Source organism: Dasypus novemcinctus, chromosome 5 (assembly GCF_030445035.2).
Source record: "Dasypus novemcinctus isolate mDasNov1 chromosome 5, mDasNov1.1.hap2, whole genome shotgun sequence".
In the NCBI taxonomy this organism is placed as follows: Eukaryota; Metazoa; Chordata; class Mammalia; order Cingulata; family Dasypodidae; genus Dasypus; species Dasypus novemcinctus.
The window spans coordinates 33,915,782-33,941,853 of record NC_080677.1 but is presented as its reverse complement, the minus strand read 5'-3'; the positions used below and the strand labels follow the sequence as shown (position 1 = coordinate 33,941,853).

The 26,072-nt window shown below is 42.8% G+C and overlaps 1 long non-coding RNA gene across 1 annotated transcript in view; it reads left to right on the top strand.

Annotated features, from left to right (window-relative positions):
- The first annotated feature begins 1,245 nt into the window (after positions 1-1,245).
- The window catches only part of LOC131278482 (uncharacterized), a 36,372-nt gene continuing 11,545 nt past the window's right edge, over positions 1,246-26,072 (top strand). The window contains exon 1 of the long non-coding RNA XR_009185786.2: positions 1,246-1,386. This is a non-coding gene — a long non-coding RNA (uncharacterized lncRNA). The remainder of the gene's footprint in view (positions 1,387-26,072) is intronic.

Sequence of the window (26,072 nt, the reverse complement as noted above, 5' to 3'; positions counted from 1 at the left end):
AAGGAAGATACATTTAAAGAAAACTGTATGGACAACTGGTGGTTTAAGCTTAAACCTAGACCAAATGTAAAATGCCTAGCACAGTGCCTGATACACAGGAGATGTTCAATAAGCAGACCTTTATTGTTGTTAATGCCATTTCAAATGAAAAAACTCAGGCTCCATCTATCACAGCTAACTTGTCCAATGCCATGCAGATGGTGTGAGCTGAGGACTGATTGATGCCAAAACATGGGCTTTTTTTCTGCACAGTCCAAGCATTACCAGATGTGTAGACAGCCACCCATCTATGCATGGATAAAGTGGTCTGTAAAAGCTCTTGAACAAATAAAAACACATAGGTGAAGGGACTGGATGTGGCTCAAGCAGTTGAGCACCTGCATGGGAGATCCTGGGTTTGGTTCCTGGTGCTTCCTTAAAAAAAAAAAACAAACCAGCAAAACGAACGAAATAAAACAACTCAGGGAAGCTGATGTGGCCCCGTTGTTGAACGACGGCTTCCCACATGCAAGGTCCTGGGTTCAATCCCAGCCCCTGGTACCTCAAAAACAAACAAACAAACATGTGGGGCAAAACAAACAGGCAACATTTGGTTAAATTGTGGTAACTGTGGAGAAGAGGAACAGCAGCCTAAAACAAGCACTTGCAATTGGATTTTAGAGCAGGGTCTGCTCCTGCGTCTCCTGCCTATTGTTTACATCTGTCAAGTGAGGTCAGGCTAAATAATTCTGCAGCTTAGCTGGAAATGGCTAGGGTGGCTGATGAATTGAATGGATAAGTGAAAAGCAAACTTTTGAGGGCCGAACAAGCTTCACATGATTTAATCTCTGTCAGTGGTTCTCAAACTTGAGCATGTGTCAGAATCACCTGTGAGACTAGTTAATCCATAGAGGGGGCCAGTCCCAGAGTTTCCGTTTCAGTAGTCTGGGGAAGGAGTGATAGTTTTCGTTTCTAACCAGAGGGAGGTAATAATACTGCAGCTGCTGGTCCAGGGATCCCATTTTGAAAAATCCTGATTTAGGTTATCCATTTTAATTATCACCACAACCCTGTGATGTAGGTATAATTAGGTCCATTTTATAGGTGATAAAACCAGTTAGTGGAGAGTTAGAGAAATGTGCAGAGTAATGATTTGAATCCTAGTTAAAGAAATTTCCTTCAAAGCATCTTTAGAATTTCAGAATCACCCCAATAAGTGACAGAAAAACCACAGCTTTTCATCTCTGTTCTTCTACCGCCCTCCAGACTCATGGATTCCATCAGCGGAACAAGGCAAGAGCTGTCTGATATCCACCCAGCAATGCAAGGTCCCAGAGACAATGGTGAAAACTAAAGCCATCCTTTCAGGGATCCTTGAGCACTTCAGATGGGGAAACTGAGGCATGGGTAAGTTTAATTTATTTGATTTTTACATAGTGTGTAAGTGGCAACACTGGGAGATCAGATGTCCTAAAAACTTATCACGGTTTAATTGTAAGAGGAAAAATATGGAGCTCTTATTTGCCATTTTGGTATCCATCTGCCATGCCCACCCTTCAAAAAAGCTACTGAATTCAGAGGCAGAATGAATGGGAACAGACACTAAATCAGAATTCATTCATTTATTCTCTACTTATTGAGTACCTTCCACATGCCATGCACTGATCTAGGTGCTGGGGATAAAGTGGTAAAGACAGGCAAAATTCCTGGCCTTGCACTCTAAAGGCATCAGTATAATGAATAAACAGGTAAAAAAACCCACAAAACCAACTGATAAACAGCTCATTTGAAAGTGACAAGAACAATTAAAAATAAATTAAAAACCAGGTAACGTAGAAAATTACCAGAGATTGAGAAATTTCAAAATATGGGCTTAATAGTTTGCTAAAGCCACAGAAAGAAATGATGGGGAAAAATACAGTCAGAAGTCAGGACTATTACACTTCAGTTCTCAACATTTCAACTTTATGGGTTCTGTTTTATCCATGAGTATAACCCAAGATTGCCCCTCCAAACTTCTCCAGGAATTGTTCTGGGATCCTCAGAAGAGAGAGACTCTTGTACTCACATGCAAATGAAATACCCAAAGCTGATGACATATATTCAAAACTTATGCAGGGATGTATTTTGAAAACAGAGCGAGTAGTAGTATATGAGATCCTACATCGATCTAACAGAAGATTCAGATAGGCATTTTAAAGTCAAGGGCAACCATCATAATAAGAACTGATTCAGGCAAGAGTTATCACTGGCTGCTCAAGCTGGTACCTGAAAGCATGTTGGAGCCTCCAACTCCCAAGAGCCAATTTGCACATTTCTCCCCAAGTCAGTGATGTCACAGTGGTAGCTTGAGATCAGCCAGGGTGGGAGAATTTAAACCAGGAAATTGGCAAATATTACAACCCCGCCCTTTTAAATTGTTTTTTTTTTCCCTTGAGGGCTCATTGTTGTTGGGAGACAGTCTTCGATGAGTCTCTCATGAATACAGGCCTTGGCTGCTCTTTGCGCAGGCCATTTCTCAGGGTTGTATTGGCAGTGAGCAAACTAGAGGAATGAGGTTAAATCTCCCTCTGGGACAAAAAGCAGCCTTGCTGGCTGCCTGTCATAAACGTGGCAGGTCTTTCCTATAATGGAACCCACTTCACTGTACGCATCTATATGGGCTCTCCATGTCACCCTCATGGGATGTGGGGGCAAGGGGAACTGATGTAAACATGCTGATGCTCATGCTGCTTGCTGTGCCATGAGTAAGAAGTCTGTTGTCTCTGACTCCAGAGTCTCATGTTTTTCTGCCAGCATCCATGAGAGAATAAAGCTTAATGTAATAATTTAGGGTAGGGAAACGGATGTTGCTCAAGCAATTGGGCTCCCATCTACCATTTCGGAGGTCCAGGGTTTGGTTCCCAGGGCTTCCTGGTGAAGGTAAGATGGCCCGTGTGGCAAGCTGGCGCACGCAGAGTTCTGGCCTATGTGGAGTGTTGCCCCGCGCGGGAGTGCTGGCCCATGTGGAGAGCTGGCACAGCAAGATAATGCAACAGAAAGAGACACAGAGGAGAGACAATAAAGAGATGCAGCCGATTAGGTAGCTGAGGTGGCACAAGAGAATAATCGCCTCTAACCCACTCCGGAAGGTCCCAGGATGGGTTCCCAGAGCTGCCTAATGAGAATACAAGTTGACACAGAAGAACACACAGTGAATGGACACAGGGAGCAGACAATGGAGGGAGGGGGGAGAAATAAATAAATACATCTTTTAAAAAAAATAATTAAGTATGAAAAAGGAGGGTAAAATCAAATTGAAGACCAGACAGTTCTGGTGACAAGGATGGGATGTGATGGAGATCTGACTTCCTTGGAAGGGGAAGGACAAGGGCCCCATGAATCAGGTTGGAGATACAAGAAAACTCCCTGGGATCTGGTAGCAAATGTTCTTGCCAAAGTAGTTGGGGTGAGGCACATGTGTGTGGAAGGTGGGGGATGGAGTAAGGGTTTCCCAATGCCCTATGTGTTAATAAACAAGAGTTGAATTCATCCTTAGAGGCTTTCCTGGGGGAATGGGGAAGGAGCAGAAGGGATAAAATGTTATCAGGACAATGGATCAGCAAGCTCTATGAGCTCAGTTGAAAGTTAATGTGTCTGTGGCTGCTGAGCCAAGGAGTCCCCAAAACTGAATCCATGGTGTCAGCACTGAGGACCTTGCTATTTGATATAGAGCTTTGAGTGAACCAAAAAAAATTGGTTAAACCATGGGCAGGAGGCCACTTGGAAGGAAGAGTGAACACAGAGCCTTGCCTATTAGCACAGAACCACGCATCTGGTCTTGCCACAGCTTGACTTAGTTGGTGACAGGGTGGAGCCCTAGGCACGTGGGTTCCTAAAGACACTCAGAACAGCATGGTAGAGCTGCAGCTGTGGCAGAAGGAAAGGGACTCCCAGGCCCTGGTGCTTGTTGGACACCAGGAGGTGTACGAGGGAGGAGGGAGCCTTGGTGTTCAGGCATTGATCCTGGGCTTAGGGGCGGAAAGAGGGGAAAAAAGACTGACAATTAAGATTTTCTCCCACTCCCCCTTTCTCTGCCTCCCCCACCATGGCCTAGTCTCCCCTGCCACCCTTGAATCCCTGCTCTCCAGCTGGGAAATAGTGTGATCTGGAGACTGTCGCAGTCGACCCTGACACTCAACTCTGTTAGACTCCTTGGTACCTGGATTTGGGCCCAGTTTGAAGCAGGGAAGGGAAACACAGTGGATGGAGCCTTGGGGCCAATTCCATGTACCACTGTCGTGGCTTCCCCTGCAACAGTGTAACTGGTGCTGATGTTGTACCATGAGTGCCCAGAAATGTCAGAGGGGACTTTCCATCGGAGTGACTGCTGCATGTACTGTGCCCTCTCAGCTGGTCCCACAGAAACACTATGTAAATTCAGAAGGAGGAAGGGAAATGTCACCTTTGGTGAAGGGCAGAAAGGCTGCCAGAAAACCAGGAGAGACCATTTTTTAGTTCAGCAGTGCCACCTGTCCAACGCAGCCACCAAGCATACCCTTAAAAAAAGGTGGTTGTTAACCAGCTTCTAAGTTGGATGGAAGCCTTGTGACTCTAAGGCTGGATAGTCCCATTTTGGGATGGGTCAGTATGGATTCAGAAAAACAAGGTGGGAATGGTCCAACGAGCCTCTCCTGTCCAATGGAAATGGTATATTCAAGAGGGCAGTCCTAGTGGCATTTCACATGAAAAAGTGGGAGCCATCTCTTTGGGGGAAATACTTTATCCCCCACCCCACTGCCCATAGCAAAGCTGCTAGCTCAGTGGGGTCCCCTCTTCAAAGAGCTTTCTCCTCCACCTTGGGCCTGATTCACTAATCATTTAGCTAAATTGAAAGCTGATGGTGTCCACTGACAGCAGCTGGCCAACCCCAAGGACAATTCTGGAAAATGGACTGCAGTAAGGGCAGGTAGGTTCCATGGGCTGAATTGAAAAGCCATCATCCTTGTCTTAGACAATACTCCCAAGGACTCCTACTTACTATTGGGCTGTTACCAACAGCCTAGCCACTTGGAAGACTACGACCAGCAGATTCAAGACCTCTGTCTTTGGGGCTATAAATTATGTAAGCACTCCTGATCAGGCAGTCAATCTGGGTCACTCATGTAGATGACCATGGTAAAGGCGTGTTTTCTGACCAGACCAGCTAGAATCAAGCTATTGATCAAGCCTTCCATGTCCAAATTGCTGCCATTGCCATTTGGATTCATCACTGCATCGGACATGGCGACACCTCCACCATCACAGACTGGGCAGACTGTAAAGGACTCTGTGCTTCTGACACAGGAGCATGCCAGACCTTGTGACCCCTGCCAAAATTTGGCCTGTTCGTTCTGCAGTGCAGTAGGCCATATGGCATGGGACATTACCTCTGTCTGCTCCTGACAAACTGAGTAAATTGAATCTTTGACTCTGTTTTAGAGCTACTGATGTTCCCTCATTGCTGTTGACATTTAAAAAGTTGTGGTATTGCTGTTCCAGTCCATCGAAGTTAACTGGGGTGGTCAAGCATAGCCTGTGATCAGAGCCCTGAAAGATGAAGAGATAGTCATGCTTCGACCTGGGGCACCGGGAACCAAAAGAGCCAAGGCCCGTGTTGGGCAAAATCTTGGTGCGTTGCAGATTCTGTAAAGCTAGTGAAGTGGGAAGACCTCTGTGCTATTACTAATTCAAACATCTTGACTTGGAGCAAGTCACTTGAACAGTTATTATATTACTTTCCATGTCTCCAAAACAGCTCAGTCTATTTATAGTGCCTGATAAATGGATATTTATCTATTACAAAATGAGGATGAGATGGGATTATCTTTTATAAGACACTGACCACTGTAAAATTTTATGACTAATTTACTATTTAGTGAGTGTTTGTGGAATGCCTGCCATGATGTCAAATGTTTCAAATTGGAAGGAGATGGCACGAGAAAAAAACAAACTCAGAACCTGAACTCAGGGATCTGGCTGTCGAGCTGTGAGATTGTGTTGAAAGGAGGCACCATGGAATAGAAAGGGTGTGCAGAGTGGAAGCAGGAAAATCTGGGTTTGAATCCTGGATCTGCTTCTCACTAGCTTGAAATCTTGGGGAAGATTCTTAATCTCATTGAATTAAAAAAAAATTTTTTTTCTACATAATAATATCTATCTTGCAGCATGATAGAAAAATTGTAAATGATAGACAGAAAGGCCAAGCCCAGTGCCTGGACCACAGCAGCCTTCAGTAGATGGCTATTATTATTATTATAATATCATTTTTATGTAGGCAAATTACCAGGCCTAAATCTCACTGTAGAGATGATTCTTTCCGGCAACCGCCAACCTGCTGTTGGTTCAGTTAAAAGGTTTGCGTGTGCTAAAAGGATATAGAATTTGATTTTCTCATCTACCATATTAGGTAGAAGTGCATTTTTCTTGGAACCTTCTTGTACATGTTTTCAAACCTGGAATATTGGGCTCAAACCAATGTACACTAGAAGGACAAATATGTCTCTTAGGAGGAGGAGAGAGTTGACTCTTGGGTAAGTATTTTTAGTGCCAAATTTTTGCATTCCTTTTTCTAAATGCTTGTTTCACTGGATTATAAATGTGACAAAAGCAGGAACCAGGCTTTTTTCTCCTACCACCTGTTAGGGCACTGTTCTCTTCTACATGGTTGAAGCTAGTTTGCAGGCGTGTTCTGGCTCACAAGAAGGGGTAAGGGTGACTATGACAGCATTCTTCTGGAAACAAGACAGTAAGTGAGTAATATGGGGCCAGAACCAGAAGAAACACCTGAGATTATCTAGTTTCATCCCCTCATTTTAAAGATGATGAAACTGAAGTACAGAGTGGTAAAGGGATTTGCCCAAATTTGTACAGCAGGTGGAGAGTAAGGGGGAAAGAAAGCCTGGTTCCTGCTTTTACCACATTTAAAATCCAGCAAAACAGGCCCTGTTCCCTCCACAAGGCCTCCTCCCAGCACAATCTCACAGTGCAACGGCGAGCTCCCTGGGCGCCGGTCGCCACTCTGCAGTCGGAACCCACATGGGGAGGTATGAGTGTGTGCTGGGTGCCAGGGAAGTGGGGTGGCCCAGTGCGTGATGTCAGCTCAGAGCAGCTGCAATCCCCCAAGTGTAGAGCACGGTGTATTGGTTAGAGGGAAAGCCAAGCTACGGCAACAGAGACCCACCAGTACAGGGTCTTAGAGAAAATAGGAGTTTATTCTCATTCCCAAAGCAGCCTCTTTGCTCTGTGCATTGGCCTCCTTTACATGTTGAAGCTAGTTTCCAGGTACGGTGTTCCAACTCACAAGAGGTAAGAAATTGGTGGAAAACATTGGGACAATATTTTAAGCCCAGGCCTGGAAGTGGCACACATGGCTTCCAGCTCCTAGTCCTGATAGGGAGAACTCAGGCAGGGAGAAGCTAGCCACACTTGAGCGAATACTCTATTCCTATGGAAAAAGAGAGGATCCATTTTGGTCGACAGTTAGCAATTGTTGCCACCTGAACCCTGTGAGTCTCTATTGTAATATTTGTAATGCTTGTTTTTTTTTTTTAAAGATTTGTTTATTTCTCTCCCCTTCCCTCCCCTTTGCTGAGTGTTCTTCTTTGTCTGTTTCTGTTGTTGTCAGTGGCACGGGAATCTGTGTTTCTTTTGGTTGCGTCATCTTGTTGTGTCCCCTCTCCCTGTGTGCGGCACCATTCCTGGGCAGGCTGCACTTTCTTTCGTGCTGGGCGGCTCTCCTTATGGGGTACACTTCTTGCGCATAGGGCTTCCCTACGCAGGGGACACCCCTGCGTGGCATGGCACTCCTTGTGCGCATCAGCACTGCGCATGGGCCAGCTCCACACGGGTCAAGGAGGCCCGGGGTTTGAACCACGGACCTCCCATGTGGTAGATGGACGCCCTAACCACTGGGCCAAGTCTGCTTCCCTGTAATGCTTGTTTTTATTTAGCTTCCCCCACTTGCTGTGCGCTACTTGAGGATCAAGGACTCTGCTCTCCTTTCTGAATCCCTAGGATCTTCTCACTCTCTTAAATAGGAGGCACTTGTTATGTTTCTGTTGAAGAATGAATGAGGCAAATTAAATGTATGGTTTGGGGATGAATGATACTCTTATTACCTAATTCTGAAAGCGAAGCTGGGCTTACCTAGGACGCCATGTTTCAAAAGGGTTTGATGAAAAGCTTTGCCATGAGAAGAATGAACTACTTCAGCTTTTTAAGAAAAGCAACATTCAAATGTGACACTCCGCAGCTCAACTCAAAGAAACAGTTGCCTGTCACCAGGTGACCTCACTTTTCTCTGCAGGCATCAGCACAGTACGATATAAAACAGGTGAACTTGCGAATTTATACAAGTTTTTTAAAAAGGTAGTGAATGTAAATGTAGTTTTGAAGCATATGGAAGGGGCTGCTCATACACAACCTGGTTTCCCAGCCGCAGGGTGGGATCAGAGGAGGACGGGCCAGGGCCCTTTGTTCTTTCGCAGAGCCCACCCTTCGCTCCCTGTAGAGGGGGTTTCCAGCTGGCCTTGGTGTGTGCAACAGAGCAGGGCTCCCCAGCCTGGGTTCCTGGTGACAACAACAGATGGAGGATAGGCCAAGTGAATTAATCAGGACACCAAATGTTCTCAAATTCACTAGGCTGGTTACACACGGCCACTGTCGTTATTGTGCGTTGTGCTTATTTGACAGCATCGTCCAGTCCTAAGATTTTTTTAGCTCAGGCTTAAGAAGCTGTGCTTTGTCTTTCCATCAGCATTTCCCCCAATTCAAGGAAATTCTAAGCCTGAAATAGAAGTACACCAAAAGGTCATATTCCTTGGGCCCCATTTCAGTTTTCTGATGTAGCCTAAAGGACAAAGGCTTGAGCTCGGTCTTCTTGCAATGTGGGATTTAGAAAAGCTCCTTGAACATGGTACAACATTCCCTGCTGGGGTTCTTGTGCATCTCTTTGGAGGTCTTGACTTTCAAGGTCTCTTCTCATAGTACACATGAGACCACATGAGAACTCCTTGATACAGAGCAAAATGTATTGCAGTCTAACCACCCACCTGCCTCTCCTTTATAGTACTTGCTTTGTCACATGTGTGGCTTTTGGCAGCCAGTAGGCAGCCAAATGTTAACATGGCATCAAACTCCAGAGAGAGAACTAGTCTACATGGAAAGGGGCCAGCAAAGCAGAGGGTGTGGGCTCTGTGCAGGAAACATCTGGAAGTGTTGTATCACTCCTACAAGCTGATTTTCACATCAAAGGGAACAGCTTTCTGGGGAGAACTATCCAGGGGGGAGTTTGGCCACAAACATGGAGGTAAGGAAAATGGGTGACATGAGGGCAATGGAGGTGTCATAGTGGGCACAGAGCCAAGGGTCATAAAAATGTCTCAAAGACATCTTAAGGTTCATTTGAAACAGTGACTTGAAGGCAATGTGGTGGACTAAGCCGAGAGATGATTCAGTTCTGGTCCCGACAGGTGCCTCTTGTCCCCTTCTGGAGTGCTTTCCTGGAATGAAGGGTAGACTTCCCAGATGACCTTCAATAGGCCGCACCACAAGGTGTAACATGTCTAAGTCAAAGCTTCATGTGGATGGAGAACAAGGAGCTGTAGGCAGGGCCAGTTCCAGGACCACTTTCTCTAATCAGAGGACATGTTCAACACAGCCTTGAATGGAAGGTCCTTACGCAGGGTGGTTTTTTTGTTTTTTTTTTGCTTGCTGTCAGGAGTGTGGAAACTGGGAAAACCGGTCTTGAGATTAATAATAAGAACATATTCTTTTGTCTGTATATCACTTATCTGTTCCTACAGTGCTTTAAGCCCTACCATTGGGGTGAGTAGGGATTATTAACCCATTTGGAGATAAAGCTGTGTAGAATTAGAGATATGCTGGTAAAGAAATGGTTGAGAGAGGCTAGACCTAAATGGTGTGCTTCAGAAGGCCAAAGCCCTGCTCATCGACCCAGAATATGTCTCTTAACACTGCCAAAGTGGAAGGAAGAAATGCCTACTCATTAACCCTACAGCATGGATTAATTATCAAATTAAATTAGTTACTGTCATCTAATGAATAGCAGAATTCTGGGAGAGTCAGGTACAGAGTGGATACATTTGGTTGGACAGGAGAGTGGAGGGGAAGATCTAGAAGCTCACATAGTGCTCACACAGGTAAGGTAAGTCCAGGCTGGAACCTTGGAGCGGGGTGGGGGAGAGTGCTTGAGGCACTAAGAGTGCACAGATACATCTGAAGGTCCGGGTCTGAGAGGGCTGCAGTTTAGGATAGTGGGTTTAGGACCAGCGCTGGGTCTAGAAAGCAGGGATGTTGACACGTTTGGCTATTCCATGAATTTGTCTATGGTAGGCCATATCTGGAATACTACACAATGGAGGAAAACAGAGTGAACGTCTGGAAGAGGGGTTCTCAAATGTTGGCATGGATGAGAATGGCTTCAATTGCATATTACACGTACATATTCCAAAGGTCCAGTCGAAGGACTAGGATACAATAGGTCTGGGATGCAGCCCTAGGAAACTTTCAAATGATCGTGCCAGGTGGTTCTGATGTAAAGGGCCCATGGAGTACACTTAAAACAATAGTATTCTAGTTTTTCAGACAAAAGATAAGCAATGGGCATTTGGTGCAATGCTTCAGTGGTATTTAGTTCTTTCCTTACCTGTGGGTATTTTTGTGCATCATGTATTACTGCCTCTGGGAATGAGCAACACCAGGTCGGGAGGCAGTGGGTGAGTCTTTATAGCATTTACATCTGCTGCTGTGGAAGGGAGCCTCTCTTGCCGTGATCCCATGCTGAGTTCTTGGATTGAAAGGGACCTTCCACCTTTCCCCAACAAAGATGCAGCTCTAACATGTCACAGTGAACAAAACACCTGCTGCCTCTCAGGCAGATCATGAGGTAGTTAGGGGACTTCTTGGAGCGTTTGGACGGGAGAGGAAGCTACAGGATAAACAGGGAAATTAAGCAGAAACCCATCTCATACATCCACTGGAGAATGGAAAAAGCAGGCAAACTTTGAGTTAAGGTGCCATAATTCCATCTCAGGATTCTGGCAATAGCACAAACCACTTGAATTCTTCCTTGATAGTTTATGGACACTTCACCCTCCGCACCCCACCTTCTGCTTTGGGAGAGTAATAGCTCTGTAAATGACAGCTGCGTTAAAATATATGTATTTTATCTCAATATGAGGCTTTCATATAGGTATAGAAGTGTCTTCAACCTCCATCTCTCTGGGTGACATCTTGCTCTCTGCACAATGCAGTTCCAGTTTTGCCAAACAAAAAGAGACTGTCAGACTGCCACAAGCTCTACAAAGGCTGTGGGCCTTGGATTGGGCTGTGCTGGGCTGGAAAACAGCAAATGCAAAGGCACAGAGGTAAGAAAAAGATGACCTTTTGGGAGACAGCCAGGAGAAAAAAGTGTGGCTGGAGTAGAGAACTTCAGGAGATTGAAACTACTCTGTGTGTGTGTAAGAGAGAGAGAGAGGTGGGTTAGGATGTAAAATGTACAATGTATTTGGACTTTGAAGGCATTGAAGATTTCTGTGTAGGGAAGTGCCATGATGAAAATGATGCCCCCATGGGCCTAGAACAGCAGGCCGTGGGAACGAGGCCAGGAGGGGAAGGAGGAGCCTCATCCTGAGGCTGCGTTTGCATCCTGAGCATTGTTGTTTGGTTTCTGAGCTCCTCTGTGCTGCTGCCCTGCCTGCTGTTCTTTCTAGAGGGCTTTCCTGTCTCCTGATTCTCTATTAACTGTGCTTATGTGCACATTTCTCGATTTCGCACAAAGAAATGATACCCATATCATATTACAGAGAGGGGACCAAGACCAGTGAAACCCAGGCCCAATTTCTCATTCAGTATCTTTTAGGCTTTTTTGATGTCATGGTTTTATCACTTGAGGTGTTTATTCTGCAATTATTTATTGCAACCGTATTGTTGGAATTTCTTAAATGAGAGCCCAGGTCCTGTCCCTGGATAGAGACTACGTTAATTTCCACTCTCATACCACTAAATAATACTGCACATGTTGCTAGGAGGTGAGGAGGAAGGAAGAAGTAGAATGAAAGAAAAAGAAAGGAAAGAAGACTAAAGGGAAAAAGAGGAAGAAAAAGGCGAGCAGAAGGACAGAGGGGAGAGAAATAGTGAAAAATCAGTTTAAAGACAGGATGGTGGTCAGAAGTTGCCAGTTAGAGCCTCAATTTCCCCCTCAGACGCTGAGGTGCCCGAAACTTAATACCTTCCAACTGACCCAGAAGCAGATGTTTCCTGGGAAAGAAGAGCAGCTTCTCATCTTCACCACATGGGGGCAGACATTACTTATAAGAAAAAGAAAAAGCTTGTGAAGGCGGCAGGGTGAGAGGATTAGGCACTGAGCCATCACTTTCTGAGGTCTTTCAGATGCCTCAGTAGCTGAAGCCCCATCTCGGAGCGCAGGTTCAGGGTGGATTAAAGGGGGAAAAAAGCTGGCCTCGCTCAAACTCAGAGATGTTCACTTAGTGGGGTCCAGAATTGCAGTTAAGCAGATACCACAGACACCGGAACACTGTGACATGTCACCCTACTATCTAAAATGTAGAAACACCCAGGCTTTTATGTCGGGCTGGGCTCTCTCTTCCGTCTTTCTTTTTACTGCAGGCTTATTATACGTCCATTGGAAGTGCATTATTATATTAGGCATTTCTGAAGACTGAAAAGTGTTCTTCATTTCTTCCAGCTCCTCAGATTTTGCTTCTGTTACATTTTAAACACAAGATGATTGAGTACAGGGGAATGTGTATGTCAGCTTCTGAAAAACAATTCATAAACTCTGAGCCTCTGTGGAAAAGGAATGTTTTTATTTAGAGGATGTTTGAAAACAGCCAGATCAATGCAGCTCGTTCTGTGGAGCTTAAACAGCAAGCACGCCTTGCTCCTGAGGGCTTCTCAGCACAGCGAGGCTAGCACAGTGCTAGCAGTTGGAAATCCAACTGAGTTATTCAAAGGAAATACTAGCCTCCCCTCCCCACCCGAAGTTGTTAAGTGTCATTATCTCAGATAAGTGCATTCAAATGTCCATGCGGTTTTCCTTCTGGTAGAATTTGCCCTTTTTTGGACCATAGAGAGTGGGTTCACTCCAGCAACTATGTGCATTTTCTAAAATAGGCATTCTAAGTAGCCAATTAAAAACAGAATCTCTTAAAAATAAAAATCTTTTCTTTGAAATGGTGTTTGGACCTCTGAGATAAAGAATCCTATTTCCAAGTTTAAAAGGAATAATAAGAACTTTCTACCACCTATTGGTTGAGTTAGCGCTGAGGAAAATGTAACTTTGCTCTTCCAAATCATTGAACCAATAAAGGGGTAGCAAATCAATTGAACAATTATGGGGAGTTTGGCTCCATTAGTCTCATGCCTTTCAGTGTGTACCAGTAGCAATAAAAATCAGTTTATGTGAGTATATGAGGCGACAGTTTTATTCAAATTGTGTGTTAAATTTGGTGGCACAAGAAGAAACTTATACCAAAGCAAAGTTACTGTTCTGTAGTCAGGTGGTGGGGCCCACAATCGCCTCATCGTTAAGTGTAATGAGAAGAGCATTACCTCTCTTTAAGATTTACATAGCTTTTTATGAAACATCATCGCACTAATTTAGTTGGTGGCCCCTTTAGCATTATAATCCTCTACAGTGACTGGGAGATGATTATTTCCGGATGTGGTTTTCCTTCTCTCCCTGTTTCACAAGCTGCGTGCTGATGTTCTGAAGCCCTTGCAAGACAGAAAAAAAAAAAAAGAGAAATGCCTTCTAAAATGATTTCTTGTTCCTAAAAAAGTGGAGAAGTGACTATAAATATGAATGATTTAATATTGGACTCTGCAGCAGTGGAAAATTGGGAGAGGATCAAACATCCTCTCCAATTTGGCCACCACCTTCTTGGAATAGTGTTTTAAAATGAAATAGCTGACACCATCTTTGTCAGGGCTGTTAATTTGTACCTTGCTGAAGTGTGATTCAAAATTTTCTGGAATACAGACTCAGGGGAAGGGTTTATAATGAAGAAATATAGGGATGGCTATCTGGTAAGTTCTCTGAAAGCTGATGTGAGCTCTCATCTGAAAATCAAGGACTTTGACCCAAACTTTGTGATTCCCTATCCTAGTTAATTAGTGTTAGTAGGGCAGATCTGAGAGATACAGTAGGATGGATAAAATTTATGAGGTCTGTTTTTTGTAACTCAAGGTCATGCCAAGACTTCAGCTTTTTATGATTTGACTCCATCCTCTGACAGGCTTGTTTGTTTTTGCTACCTAATTTTGTTGTTCATTATACTAACCTTAAAATCTCTGTGCACTTTTGGGGGGAAAAAAAACCAACCCCCACAGTAATTACTTGGGGAACGCAAAGGCCATATCTATATATGAGATGAAACATTTAAAACCTCTCCTTCTACTTATCTCTAAATAACTACTCTTCTTTCTATACTAGTTACTTTGACTTATTGTCATCACAAATAAACATCAGGGGATGTCTTCAGTCAACTTATACAGGACCATTTGTGATCCTGCAGGGAGTAGGGCTAAGCAGAACTCTAGCCCCAGCTTTAGTTTCAGGAGGAGTTCCCCAGTTTGACCCAAACTGAGGTTCAGACTTAAGCTGACTTTTCCTATCATTGACAACTCTGGTCTAGGAATCCCTTCCACCAACAGAAGGACCTTGAACATCCACAGGATGGTGTCTAGCATCAAGATCAGTAGCTTTAAGTGGTCTTAGGTGTTGGTATATGACCAAGCCCTCTGCTCACACAGAAGGATATGTGGGTATGAAAAGGATGGGAAACAAAAAGGGGTAGACAAAAAAGGTAAGAGCAGTGACCCACAATACAGACTTATCTTCTCTTTCAAAACAAATATCTCAACATAAAATTTGGCGGTCAAATAGAGACTTATGAAAAATGCCTCAGCAGATCCAGTGCTCCGTTGACCCTGCAAATCCAGTCCCAAACATTTGCCAAATTCTGCCTGTTCTCAGTATTGTACTTTAACCATGAGTGAGGACTCTTCCAGCAGCAAGTGGCAGCCTCAACTCAACCTTGATCACCTTTCTTTGAACAGGAAGTCCAGGAGTGCCTCTCGCTTCAGGGATCGTATGATGCTACTGAGTCTCTGACTACTCTGTATCTCTCAGTTGTCCTTATCTCTGTTTATTCATTCTTCAGACACGTTTTCTCCATGTGGTAGGCAATGTGGCTACCAGAAGACAATCAACCACATTAGCGACCCGAGCAGCCTACTGCATTAGGAGGTGAGGTCAGGTCTGGGTCATGGACCCAACTTGGAGCTGGGGTGGATGAGGTTCTGTCCACCTAAACTTCAAGGAATAGGCTGTCCACAGGAAAAAACAAATAGCTTACATTACCAAAAGAAGAAGGAGAAGTGATTCTGAGCACTAAAATCCAAACAATGTCCATTACACTGTCCTTATATCTACACATCAAGAAAGCCATTGCTCCAGAGTCAATACTGTGTTCCCATTTTATTGTACTGTGGGACTTCATCCTTCTCTGGCCCCTTCGGCAAACTGATATGGCTGCCTCTTCTTTGCCTGCTCCTTGGGTCCAGTTTGAATCTGTATCTTGACTTCTGCCCATGGCCTTTGGCCCCTGCCTTTGCCCTCATGTAGGGCCTCCATTGCAGGACACCATGTCCATCTCATCAATATTCCTCAAGATATTGTGGAGACCTGATATCCCTGTTGGTTTCATCAGGGGCACTCCCAGAATCCAATGTATGTCTTTTATAGAGGACATAAGTTGTCTTTGCTCCCCTGGTGACCCATTGCCTAGATAAAGCATGGATCCTCATGTTTGGTGAGATTGGAAGGTCCCACCTGTCCTCTCCTGGCCTGCTCTGTCTCCCAGCTCAGCCTGACCAGTTATTGACACAGGAAGATCCCTTGTCACACTGCTAAGAACCTGCCAGCTTTGTGCATGGACTGATCCCTGGCCAACAGACTCATTTACTAGCCTATAAATCAGGGTTTAGAGGAATGTAAGGGCATGAGCTTCTAGAAGACAACATCTTACAAATGCAGTGCATGCCCTTTTCCCTTTCATGTGTGTAGAAAGTATGAGGGGAAATATTCCCCTCACAACATATTTTACATTGGCAGTCATGTTTTCCTGGAAACTGATTTAACTTTTAACACTTCAGAAAAGATCTGATGTAAAACACTTAATAACCAGAGAGAAGGACTCTATGCCCCATCTTTCAACACTACCAAGTTTGTGAAATACCTTTTTCCTGCTGACTAGTGTGTTTTGTTCCTCTGTGTCTCTTTTGTTGCTGTTGTGTCATCATCTTGTGCCAGTTCTCTATGTGGGCCAGCTCTCCGCATGGGCCAGCTTTCCATGGAGGCCAACTTACCGCATGGGCCAGCTCGTCACACAGGCCAGCTTGCCTTTACCAGGAGGCACTGGGAACAGAACCCAGGACCTGCCATATGGTAGATGGGAGTCCAATCACTTGAGCACATCAGCTTCCTGCAATGTTGATCTTGATCAACATTTTAACCCTAGTACCAAGTGTAATACCCATCTATAGTAGGCATTTAGTAAATATTTTGTGAATGAGAAGAGAGAGACACAGTGATAGACAAGGGGCATAGAGTATCAGGGAAGCTTTATATTTTCTGAAGTAAACTTGGGTTAAAAATAGAAGAGGTTGAAAATACAGATGAAGCAAAGTGAAGTATAAAGAGATTAACTTCCGCTATAAATATTACAGCTTATATTTGGCGTTTCCTCCAACCCTTCTTAGTAGTTATCCAAAAGCAAAAATGAGTACAAGAAATAAAACCACAGACCTCACATCTGGCGAAATTAAGGAACCATTCATTCCCAAAGGAGTGGCAGTAGAGAAAGGGAGAAAGCATGAGAATGGGAAGAGAGGATACAGAGTTGCAGGTTTTAAAGAGCTGCTAAGGGAAGGGGGTTACTCCTAAGGGATAAAACCCAAATCCACATTAAAATATGGTGCATATACGGGGGGCAGGAGTGCTCCTGGACTGTGTGCCTCTAAGCAGCAGAGGAGGCCAAGCCAAATGAAAAGTCATGCTGAAAGACTGTTTTTGGAGGAAGTAGACTGTCTCCTTGGCATGAGGGAAGAAGAGAGTGCTATTGTGAGCAAGAGCCACTGCTGTCCACCATTATCACTCATAAAACCATGGGTACTGAAGAAATTCAAGCTAAACTGGGACATGGGACTGGTCCCTTGCCAACAAATAACTGCATATAACTGGCCTGGAAGAAGTCATCATTTCCAATAATGAGGAATCAAACAGTAAGACTCCATATAAAAATGGCCTTATAGGGGCGGCAGACTTGGCCCAGTGGTTAGGGCGTCCGTCTACCACATGGGAGGTTCGCGGTTCAACCCCCGGGCCTCCTTGACCCGTGTGGAGCTGGCCCATGCGCAGTGCTCATGTGCGCAAGTAGTGCCCTGCCATGCAGGGATGTCGACCCCCCCCCCCCCCCCGTGTAGGGGAGCCCCACGCACAGGGGAGCCCCATGCACAAGGAATGCACCCCGTAAGGACAGCCGCCCAGCGGGAAAGAAAAAGAAAGTACAGCCTGCCCAGGAATGGCGCCGCACACACGGAGAGCTGACACAAGATGACGCAACCAAAAGAAACACAGATTCCCGTGCCACTGACAACAACAGAAGCAGACAAAGAAGACACAGCAAAAAGACACAGAGAACAGACAACCGGAGTGGGGAAGGGGAAGGGGAGAGAAATAAATATTTAAATAAATAAATAAATCTTTTAGAAAAATGGTCTTATAGGAAATGGAAGAAAGTAACAGTAAAAATAAATGGTAGACAAAGAATACTCATGAGAAAATTGTTGTCTTGGAGCAGATGAGTATTGTAATCAAATATATTGCAAGGATGAAAAATAATAAAGCATTGAATCTATGAAACAAGAGTTTCTAAACAGAGATGCAAAAGTCTATGGAAGAGATAGTAGATACAGGAGAAGATGAAACGTAAGCTGGGAGAGCTCAAAAAAGGAAAGTAAGAAAAAAAAATCATCATAGAAATGAAGTCAAAATTGGAAGGTACACAAATGAGGGCACTGATAAAAACTATAAAAAATCCAAGAGGACCAGCTAAGAAAAGAACATAAAATGGAGGTAATGAAAATGTTAAATAGAATGAGAGAAAATGATAGAAAAAACAAGGAAAGAAGATCCAACCTTCATATCAACATTTAAAAGATACTCAACCTCCTGCAGAGTAAGTGAGATGCAACTCAAATGTACACTGGATGAGGATGTCTATTCCCAGAAACATCACTAAAGCACAGGTCGATCACCTTCAAAGAAAACATGGATATTGCTTAATGGTTTGAAGAAAAGAAACTTTTTGCTGAGACTGGAGGGAAAAAAAGAGGGTCAGTTCATACGCAAGAACCTCTTTAACTTCTTACCTTCACAAATGCACTTTTCCTGTATAGAGGGAAACAAGCATGTGCGTTGGGGGGAAAAGAGGTAGAAAAGGATGACACCTCAGAGGAGTATTGGAGATTTGGAGTAAGAGTTATTGGAAAGGAAGAGGGTGTTATCTGGAAAATGCAAAAGACATGGGTGCAGAGTGACACTGAGGCACCAGTCTGCACAATGAAGTCTCCTATAGCTTGGTTCAGCAAGTGAGAGCAAGGAAGACAAAGGTAGGGGCCCCAGGAAGATCAGGTGAAGACACAAGGTGCAAGAAGGCTGACAAAGAATGGTGGAAGTGAAAATGGAGGGGTCAAAGGAAGAAAGGGAACTGTGGGAAAGAGAAGGCAGAAACGAGAGTAGGCAGCTCTCAGAGGTTGGTTGGTCATTTATTGGATTTTATGATTTCAGAAGTTGAGTAGTCTGAAGTTCTTGACCTTTAAGAGAAAGAAGGCTCCCTTCCATCCTATTCTTTCTCTTCCCAGTGTAGAAGACCTATTAATCTGCTCGGTCAGATTACAGGATATTTATTAGGTCACATTTTGCAAATGGTGAAGTCAATTTGAGAAAGAAGGTTAGTTCATGGATGTGACTCCCCTTCTCACCAACACTTATCTGCCTTTTTGATTATAGCCACCCCAGTGGGGGTGAAATGGTATCTCCTTGTGGTTTTGATTTGCATTTCCCTGATGGCTAATCATGTTGTGCATCTTATCATGTGATTATTGCTCCTTTGTATACCTTTGGGAAAATGTCTATCCTTTAACCACTTGTAAATTGGGGTATTTGTCTTTTTATTATTGCATTGTAAGAGTTCTTTAGATAGTCTAGATATGAGTTTCTTATTAGGTATATGATTTGCAAATATTTTCTCCTTGTAGTTTTATTTTTAGTTAACAGTTTTAGTCACTGCAGAAAACCTTCTGAAAAGAATGAGAAAAAAATTGCTGGGATGCTTTCTACATTTAAGATTGCTATATATTTCTTCTATTCAGGAACTTTTTGTATGTGACTTCAGGTTTATGGAGAATGAAAAATGTACTTGCTGTATAAAAAGTTCAGCTACAAACCCATTGTTTCCCATTAGGGAAATGTAGGTATTCTACATTAACCTTGGTGTTTCCCCCCATATTTAAACTTTAGAAGCTGATTTAGAGTGACTCTGATGGAATAGTTAGACTTTGTACTTTAGACCTGAAAAGGATTTGAAAGATTTCCAGTGCAGCATGTAAAATCTGACATTTCCAAAGCTTACCCTTAACTTACTTCCCTTTATGAAAAATAAGGTTGTCAATATATTCTTTGGGGAAAAAACATACTTATTTCTAATTATTTAAAATCTAGGTGTCCAAAATAAACAGCTTCTTTACTTGTCACTTACATTAAGAGCATCACCAAGGAAGTTTTAACAGTGCCAAGTGAAATAGCTTTCTTTGATTCACCTCTAAATATAAGGGCCATGGCAATTTAAATTTATTTAAACTGTCATGGAGATTTACATACGAAAAATATTGCCTGATATATACAATTATTACACTGCTATTCAGGATAACTCATTGAGTATCAAGAACCACGAACATGAAAATCCAACCTTGCTGGCTGCTTATGGCAGCTCCTCTTCTGGATTATAATAACATCCCAGCAAGCTTATATTGTATATAGGCTTTTTAAAATACTCTTCTGTAGTTTTCAAATATTGTAGAATTAATATGTATAATCATAATTGAATGAGCAATTATTTTAAAAATGGGCCTTTTGTTATTATTTTAATAGTACTTGCCCATTGTAGAAAACCTAGAAATTAACATATAAGCAAAAAAGAGCTAAAAGTAAAATTTACTGATAATTCTGCCACACAGAGATGACCACTGTTAACATTTTGGTACGCTTCTATCCAGAAAAATTTAAATTATAAGGTAATATTCATGAATCTTTGTATATAATGAACATATTACATATATAGAGGAAATAATCTTCAATATATGTAGACATTTGACAATTAAGTCAACCTGGCAAAGCAAGTATTATTTTCTCCAGTTTGTGTATATGAAGATAGAGGTGGAGAACTTAATTAACTTATTTAAGCTCTCCCACTAAAAGTATTAATGGAGATGGGACTAATATTTTCATTTTGACTCACAATCTAGTGTTCTTTCTCCTATGATTCATAATCAAGTGGTAACTATATGGAAGATGAATCATCAAGGCAGGAAATTATGGCAAATCTTAATTATGGATATTCCTGAGGCTGAATAAACAAAAAATATTGGATCAAATTATGAACTATTATTGAAAGGAATTGCATGGATTTTTGTGCCTCATTAGCAGCTAATTAATTGCTACCATGTAAATACCTTAATGATGCAAATATCTTATGAATAAAGGGAAAAATAATTTCTAAATAATGGAAAGAACAGACATGACTCTACACATTAGATTATAAAATGATTATCCAAAATGTACTTGACAGGTTGGAGAGGTGAGCTGAATCTCCCAAGATGACATGTAATATACGTGAAGGCAGAGTTCTCCATTTGGGATAGCCAAATCAGCTGCAGAAAACTTCCATCACAGGGACAGCAACTTCTTCCCACGCTAAGCTCAGCGATGGTAGCACCTCGATGGGTATGTGGTAGGCTGGCAGCTGCTGTATCCGTGCAGGAATGGGCAATAAAGGCCCATTCCACGGTGTTCCAACATGGTTTCTCTCTGCTTCATGTACAAAGAGTGAGGTTGGCTAATCCCATTCTTGTATCTATATTCTGCTTTGCTGCCAGAAAGGCATTCACATTAATGCCGTATTGTTTAAGACATGGCTCAGCAGCAAGTGTGACTGAAGACAAAATAATGCAATGAAAAAGGCCAATGTGAATCTCTCTTTAGTAGGAGAATATCATTTAAAACAGAGTTCAGCAAACTATAACCTGTGGGCTAAATATGCCTTCCCTCTGATTTTGTAAAAGAAATGTTTTATTGGAACATACCTGCACCGATTCTCTGACATATTGTCTCTGACTGATTTTGCACTGCAACAGCAGAATTGAGTAGTTGCACATGAGCTGTAGGACTGGTCAAGTTGAAGTTATTCATCATCTGGCCCATTACAGAAGATGATTGCCAAACTGTGATGTAGAATGAAGGTATGGCATGGGGAAGATGGTCCAGCTCCAATGTCGGTGCCAGGCATCACAATTTAAGGAGAGATAAAGGTCAATGGAAGCATGTTTGGAGGAGATTCGCCTTCATGGCACAGGAACTCAATATTAATTCTTACCCAGAATGATAGAAAGATTGAGATATCCATTTTATCCTTGGGCAATGAGGGGAGTGGAAGATTCTTATATAAATTAAAATACTGATAGGATGCTGAGAGGAAGGACTTTATAGCCTCAGCCAGGACCATGACAGTTATAGGGAAACCACTGACATGACATTCTAACAGTGAGGAATTGTTAGGGTACAAGGTGTTCACAGCTGGACTGGATGACTACATGTTGGGCATATTAGAGAAGAGACTCGGGAACAAGAGTAGTCTCCATTTTGGGAGTGCCTATAATCTACCAGCACCTCCTTATACACATTGATTCTAATCCTTATAATAGCCTTATATTATTGTGAACCTCAATTCATGGATAAGGAAACAATTCAGAGAGGTTCAGATATTTGCCCAAACTCACAGAACTAATAAGTGTCAGATTTAGAATCAGATGGGTTGTTGGACAAGAGTGCTTTGTTGTTCTTTAGAGAAGAATTTCAAAAACATAGAAAAGACCAAAGAATAATATAACTAAGAGACATATCTGCCAACCAGAATTTACAGTTATCAATATTTGTCAATTCTGGGTTATAAAAACATGTATGTTATTCATACTGTTTCTAAGTTTGTTATGTTAGTTATATATTATAGTCATATAATTTAAAATATAATTTGAGATTATATAGTTAATATACACATTGAATGCTATACTTCTAATAATTTTTGCAGACCCTATCTTCTTTTTTTTTTTTTTAAAGATTAAAAAAAAAATTTATTTCCCCCCTGCCCCCTGTCTGCTCTCTGTGTCCATTCGCTGTGTGTTCTTCTGTGACCGCTTATTGGCGGCACCGGGAATCTGTGTTTCTTTTTGTTGCGTCATCTTGCTGTGTCAGCTCTCTGTGTGCGCAGCACCATTCCTGGGCAGGCTGCACTTTTTTTCACGCTGGGTGGCTCTCTTTACGGGGCGTACTCCTTGCACGTGGGGCTCCCCTACGCAGGGGGCACCCCTGCGTGGCATGGCACTCCTTGTGCGCATCAGCACTGGGCATGGGCCAGCTTACTACACAGGTCAGGAGGTCCTGGGGATCGAACCCTCTGTGTGGTAGATGGACGCTCTATCAGTTGAACCACGTTCGCTTCCCCTATCTTCTTTTAAACCACCAGGCTCTCCAGTCTTCTGTGCCTGCTGTAGCTAATTTCTTAGGTTCTCCATGAGACTCTTCAATTACAGACTGATTTTAGGGGGCCTGAATTATATACACATTTCTCATTTTCATAGAAAAATTACTGTTCAATCCATTGCTTCCCTTTGCAATTCTCTGCTACAATTTCACGTGGCCCTACTCTGAGACAGTAAAAAGAACAAGATCTTGCATTATTAAACTAGGTCTTATCTTGTAATTAATCATACATTTTATTTAGGGTACATAGAAAATTGGAAATAGTCAACATTTTGTTCTCTTTTTCTTTCTTCCTTTCTTCATTTTATTTCCTATTTTTCATTTTGAAATAGTTTACTTGACTGGTGGTCAAAATAGCTGACTGAGGTTGTTAATGTTTCCAGAACCCATTTCCTCCCATCCTCTCGGCAATCCTGCCAAACTGCTGTGTTCTCCAGACACAAAATAATTCCGGTTAATAACTCTACCTTAATGATATGGGAAGGGAGAACTTGCTAGTTTTCCCAAGATGAACAGAGCAATCTCTGCAGAGAACTCAACGTTATGGCCCATTTTCTTAATGAAAATGTGATTGGATTAAACTGGTTGTTTCAGTGACTTTTGCTATTTTTTGCTGATGGGAGAATTGTGCTTCCTGCTAGGAAGTCCCATGGGGGAAGGGGAGTCCCACATGCCTTCCGAGACAAGTGGCAGCCTCAGCTTTCCCCTTTGACTTTCCTCCGAGGCCGGCCTTCTGAGCACTGTTGTGTCTCCCACACGTTCCTGGTGTGCTGGCCCGTCCTGCTGCTTCCTCTCAGTACCACCCTGGGCAGCACTGCACACAAGAGGGAGTTTGTGTAATTCACATGGTCTGTGACAGTGTCGGAGGGTATTGCCTCTTTCTCTTCATGTCTCTTCTATTAGAGTGGCACCAGTGCCGCTGGTGCCCATCATTGCACAGAGATTTTGGTGAAGCTGTAACCTCAGGGTTTTTAAAAATTTTTTTTTCAATAAGAACTGAAAAAGACTTTGATCATAGGATTGCTGTGTAGCTTACGTAAGATGACACTAATCAATTACTCTGTGGACGGTAGCTATTATTAAGGAAAAAGGTTTTTATGTTTACATGGAATGCCCCATTAAGAAGGCTGCTTGGAAAAACACTAAAGAAAGGTGTTCAAGCCCCCTTGCCTGGAGTCACAGTTTACCCAAAGAAAAGGAACTATAACAGTCCCTTAATCCATCCTTTGAGGTATTCTTAATTTTAGATTAGATTGTAATCTCCTTGAGGAGTGAGGGCAGAAAAATCACATGACATGGAAGGGGACTTAGAGGCCATTTAGTTGGACTAGATCCTGGTTCAGCATTTCTGATGTTGCAATGGTTGTTCACTTGAGGACGCCCAGGCATGGAGCAGCTGAAGGTGGCTACCTGGGATCCCACACGGGTTAGGGAGCTTTTGTTAGTTTGTTCTTCATAACGCCATGCTTTAGAACCAGTGGACTGTCTCTGAATGCTATTGACTGGCTCGCTTTACTTTTCCCCTGTTTCTTATTATAGTCTGGATGTAGTTAATTATGTATTAGGATTTATTTAGTTGCCCATCTATTCCACTGACCCAGACAAGCGTTTGAGGCCAAGGTACGTGTCCTCCTCATCTTTGTGTCTCAAGGTCTAGGACAGTAATTCTCAAACTTTAATGTGCATCAGAATCACCTGGAAGGCCTGTTGAGTGGGCATTTCTGGTTCGTTACATCTGGGGAGGGGCCTGAAAATTTGCATTTCTAACAGGTTCTCATGGGTTGCTGATCTGGAGATCATACTTTGAGAATCCCTGGACTAGAATAGTTGCTGACAAACAATGAGTACGCAGTAAATATTTTTGGAAAGCATGAATGAAGGTAAGGAAGATTGTCTTTGGTATGATACTAGGAGACTGTGGACAGGAAAAAGGGGATGACTCATCTACCTCTTTTGATTCCCCAAGATGATGAAGATAAAATAAGATTGTTTAGTGAAAGCACTTTGAAAGCTGCTACCCTATGATAGATCCTGCGAATGACTATTCCTTAGTCCTGAGGCTTGTCAGGAGCCTGGGGTCTAGGCTTGGTGAGAGTGGGAGCAGAGGAGACAAACCTAGAGTCTCCCTTCCTGCCATTTTTGGACAAATATAGTAAAAAGTCCACACTTACTATCACAAAGAAAGCTACAAAACTGGTTTTCTGTTATCTTTCACCCCTGCAGCACTTGTCTGTTCAGTCTAGCCCTTTTAAGGGGAGAACTGCTTCTCAGATATTTTTCTGGTCTAAAAAAACCCATAAATTAATAAAACCATAAGCCAAAGAAAATAAATTGGTGTTGGTGGAGAGAAATTTAATTCATTTGCTTAAATGTCAATTAAATAAATTTCATTCATGCAAATCATGCATTCCATACAGGTTTCCATTAAAGCTTTTGATTAATTTCATGGAAAACTAGAAATATGGGTCTCTTTCAAACACATTATTAAATATAATTATGTATTGATTATAGCCTATAATGCTGCTGTGTTAACAATTCATTTTCAACACTTGCCCTTTTAAAAACAAAATGTTTCCTTGAGTTTTTGTTGAGCCATCAGGATATCTTTCATTTGCTCTCTAAATCACCTGAAAATCAGATGCTTTAAAATGGATCAGCTGTAAAGGAGGGAGTGTGGACTCAGTGGACAGTCCACTAATTGAACTGTAGAGAAAGAAGTCATAAAAGAAGATGGTTAGTAGTTCTTGAGAGTGAATTGGGCATGGCTTTTGATAGAAAGAGGGATGATGTTCATGGAGAGGGAAAATTTAAAGATTCAAGAGAAAGAACACCATCTTGATGGAAAGTGGGCTGGGGGAAGACTTGGGGTCTCAAATGGAAAGGAAAGCCTTAGGAGGAAGAAGGAGCTCCTTTTCCTTTGAGGCACGAGGAAGTGAAAGTGGACAAGGAGGGTGTGATGATAATTTTACCCTGTAAAGGTTTTAGAGACCTCTTCTCAACCTCGTTTTTATGGAGGAAGAAGCCAAAGCCCAAAGCAGTAAGTGACCTGTCCGAGGTCACCTTGCTGGTAAGTACCAGGCCTGGTACCATGTTACAGATCTCCTTCTCCACAGCGCCATCTTCTCTGGCCCCTCTGGTTTCCACTATTCTA